Raw genomic sequence first — 4300 nt, forward strand, 5'->3', positions numbered from 1 at the left:
AGTTAAAATATCTCACTTTTGACAATTTTGCAAAAACTTATAATTCCATGAACTAATTTCTAGGGTTCTTCATAGGACCTCAAAAGGAACCCATAGAGTTGTGGAGCAACAATAGAAGCTGCTGTGATGAGAAGCCCGGGCACCGCAACAAAGAGTAGCCCCCACAGGCCGCAACTAGAGAAAGTCTGCACGCAGCATTGAAGACCCAACGCGGCCAAAATAAAAATAAATAAAGATAAATAGATTTATTTTTTAAAAAGTAATACTCAGGTTTGAGGCATGAGAAATATGATGAGGAGAAATTAGCTAATCCTTTCAGAACTGTTAAAATATCAAACTCAGTCTCTAAGATTTTAGCATTATATACAACATTGGTTACTTACTAGTGGTTTGGGAAGGCCAATTAAAAATTTTCTGATCTTACTCTATTGAAATTCATGGCCCTAATGTTTTCCACACTGACTATATGAATGATGAAGTAAAGTCAATCATGTATTTCCTTTCCAACTGGACAGAAAACAAAAATTTTTAAAGTGTTTGGACTACTGACTTTTGATTTCTTCTAAGGCAAGTGTATAGGTAATTTTTATTCCCTGATTAGGAGAAAACTGGTAGAAGAGGGCAGGGTTAAGAATTAAGATTTCAAGAGCGTGAGAGGTAGATGGCCAACCAGAGTTCCTAAGGTTCGGTGCCTGTAACTGTTGCCGCCGCTTAAGCCTGCCAAAGCAGTGGTACGGCTGCTGCCCTCGTATTTGCTACCTCTAGAAACATTCTTGCCAGTAGTGGCGGCAGCGGGACTCAATTACCCCCTTTTCTCGCTCTCTCCAGAAGCTCCAGATGGCGTCTTCTGTGGGCAACGTGGCCGACAGCACAGAACCAACGAAACGTATGCTTTCCTTCCAAGGGTTAGCTGAGTTGGCACATCGAGAATATCAGGCAGGAGATTTTGAGGCAGCTGAGAGACACTGCATGCAGCTGTGGAGACAAGAGCCAGACAATACTGGAGTACTTTTATTACTTTCATCTCTACACTTCCAGTGTCGAAGGCTGGACAGATCTGCCCACTTTAGTACTCTGGCAATTAAACAGAACCCTCTTCTGGCAGAAGCCTATTCGAATTTGGGGAATGTGTACAAGGAAAGAGGGCAGTTGCAGGAAGCAATTCAGCATTACCGGCATGCATTGCATCTCAAACCAGATTTCATCGATGGTCATATTAACCTGGCAGCCGCTTTGGTAGCAGCAGGCGACATGCAAGGGGCAGTACAAGCTTACGTCTCTGCTCTTCAGTGCAATCCTGATTTGTACTGTGTTCGCAGTGACCTGGGGAACCTGCTCAAAGCCCTGGGTCGCTTGGAAGGAGCCAAGGCATGTTATTTGAAAGCAGTGGAGACGCAACCGAACTTTGCAGTAGCTTGGAGTAATCTTGGCTGTGTTTTCAATGCACAAGGGGAGATTTGGCTTGCAATTCATCACTTTGAAAAGGCTGTCACCCTTGACCCCAATTTTCTGGATGCTTATATCAATTTAGGAAATGTCTTGAAAGAGGCACGGATTTTTGACAGAGCTGTGGCAGCTTACCTTTGTGCCCTAAGCTTGAGCCCAAATCATGCAGTGGTACGTGCCAACCTGGCTGGTGTATACTATGAGCAAGGCCTGATGGATCTGGCAATAGACACCTACAGGCGAGCTATTGAATTGCAACCACATTTCCCTGATGCTTACAGCAACCTAGCCAACGCTCTGGAAGAGAAGGGCCGTGTTGCCGAAGCAGAAGATTGTTATAACACAGCTCTGCGGCTGTGCCCCACCCATGCAGACTCTCTGAATAACCTAGCCAATATCAAAGGAGACCAGGGAAACATTGAAGAGGCAGTTCGCTTGTATCGTAAAGCATTAGAAGTCTTCCCAGAGTTTGCTGTTGCCCATTCAAATTTAGCACGTGTATGGCAGCAGTAGGGAAAACTTCAGGAAGCTCTGATGCATTATAAGGAGGCTGTTCGAATCAGTCCTACCTTTGCTGACGCCTACTGTAACATGGGAAACACTCTAAAGGAGATGCAGGATGTTCAGGGAGCCTTGCAGTGTTATACTCGTGCCATACAGATTAACCCTGCGCTTGCGGATGCCCACAGCAATCTGGCTTCCATTCACAAGTATTCAGGGAATATTCCAGAAGCAATTGCTTCTTATCGCACTGCTCTGAAGCTTGAACCTGACTCTCCTGACGCTTATTGTGATTTGGCTCATTGCCTGCAGATTGTCTGTGATTGGACAGACTATGATGAGCGAATGAAGAAGTTGGTCAGCATTGTGGCTGACCAGCTGGAGAAGAATAGGTTGCCTTCTGTGCAGCCTCATCATAGTATGCTCTATCCTCTTTCTCATGGCTTCAGGAAGGCTATTGCTGAGAGCCATGGGAACCTCTGCTTGGACGAGATCAGTGTCCTTCATAAACCACCGTACGAACATCCAAAAGACTTGAAGCTCAGTGATGGTCGACTGCGTGTAGGATACGTGAGTTCTGACTTTGGGAATCATCCTACTTCTCATCTTATGCAGTCTATTCCAGGCACGCACAATCCTGATAACTTTGAGGTCTTCTGTTATGCCCTGATCCCAGATGACGGCACAAACTTCCGAGCGAAGGTGATGGCAGAAGCCCATCATTTCACTGATCTTTCTCAGATTCCATGCAATGGGAAAGCAGCTGATCGCATCCATCAAGATGGTATACACATCCTTGTAAATCTGAATGGTTATACCAGGGGTGCTCGAAATGAACTCTTTGCTCTCAGGCCAGCTCCTATTCAGGCAATGTGGCTGGGCTACCCTGGGACCAGTGGCGTGCTTTTCATGGATTATATCATCACTGATCAGGAAACTTCACCTGCTGAAGTTGCTGAGCAGTATTCTGAGAAACTGGCTTATATGCCCCATACTTTCTTTATTGGTGATCATGCCAATATGTTCCCTCACCTGAAGAAGAAAGCAGTCATCGATTTTAAGTCCAATGGGCACATTTATGACAATCGGATTGTGCTGAATGGCATCGACCTCAAAGCATTTCTTGATAGTCTCCCAGATGTGCAGATTGTCAAGATGAAATGTCCTGATGGAGGAGACAGTGCAGACAGCAGTAATACAGCTCTTAATATGCCTGTCATTCCTATGAATACTATTGCAGAGGCAGTTATTGAAATGATTAACAGAGGACAAATTCAGATAACAATTAATGGATTCAGTCTTAGCAATGGACTGGCAACTACCCAGATCAACGTTAAGGCTGCCACTGGAGAGGAGGTTCCCCGTACCATTATTGTAACCACACGTTCTCAGTACGGGTTACCGGAAGATGCCATCGTGTACTGTAACTTCAATCAGTTATATAAAATTGACCCATCTACTTTGCAGATGTGGGCAAATATTCTGAAGCGTGTTCCCAATAGTGTACTGTGGCTGTTGCGTTTTCCAGCAGTAGGAGAACCTAATATTCAACAGTACGCACAAACTATGGGCCTTCCCCAGAACCGTATCATTTTTTCACCTGTTGCTCCTAAAGAGGAACATGTTCGGAGAGGCCAGCTGGCTGATGTCTGCTTGGACACTCCACTCTGTAATGGACACACCACAGGGATGGATGTCCTTTGGTCCGGGACACCCATGGTGACTATGCCAGGAGAGACTCTTGCTTCCCAAGTTGCATCTTCCCAGCTCACTTGTTTAGGCTGTCTTGAGCTTATTGATAAAAATAGACAAGAATATGAAGACATAGCTGTGAAACTGGGAACTGATCTAGAATACCTGAAGAAAATTCATGGCAAAGTCTGGAAGCAGAGAACATCTAGCCCTCTGTTCAACATCAAACAATACACGATGGACCTAGAGCGGCTCTATCTACAGATGTGGGAGCATTACGCAGCTGGCAACAAACCTGATCACATGATTAAGCCTGTTGAAGTCACTGAGTCGGCCTAAATAATGACTGTGTGCACAGGAGAATTACCCCTGTACCTGAGCCTCAACCTTCTGGGGTAAGGCAACTACTTTCTCCTTATCTGTACAATACCATGTTGAAGATGGGTGACAGACAATGATAAGAAATAGCACAGCCAGACTTGCTTCCTGCATGATCATGATCACGATAGGGAGAGACACAAGAGATGGGAAACTGCTGTTCCACAAGGAGTCTTCGTAGAATTTTGCAGCAACCAGGTGTCTGGAAGGTTTGGAAGGTAAGTCTGGAAGGTCTGATCTCCCTTGGTCTTCCATGGGATGGATGGTTAGTGTGGAAGGGAGA

The 4300-nt window shown here is 45.2% G+C and overlaps 1 pseudogene; it reads left to right on the forward strand.

The window, feature by feature from the left end:
- Nucleotides 1-837: 837 nt before the first annotated feature.
- Nucleotides 838-3978, forward strand: LOC136128207 (UDP-N-acetylglucosamine--peptide N-acetylglucosaminyltransferase 110 kDa subunit pseudogene; annotated as a pseudogene).
- The last annotated feature ends 322 nt before the right edge of the window (nt 3979-4300 follow it).

This window comes from Phocoena phocoena, chromosome 1, assembly GCF_963924675.1.
Source record: "Phocoena phocoena chromosome 1, mPhoPho1.1, whole genome shotgun sequence".
NCBI classification, from domain to species: Eukaryota; Metazoa; Chordata; class Mammalia; order Artiodactyla; family Phocoenidae; genus Phocoena; species Phocoena phocoena.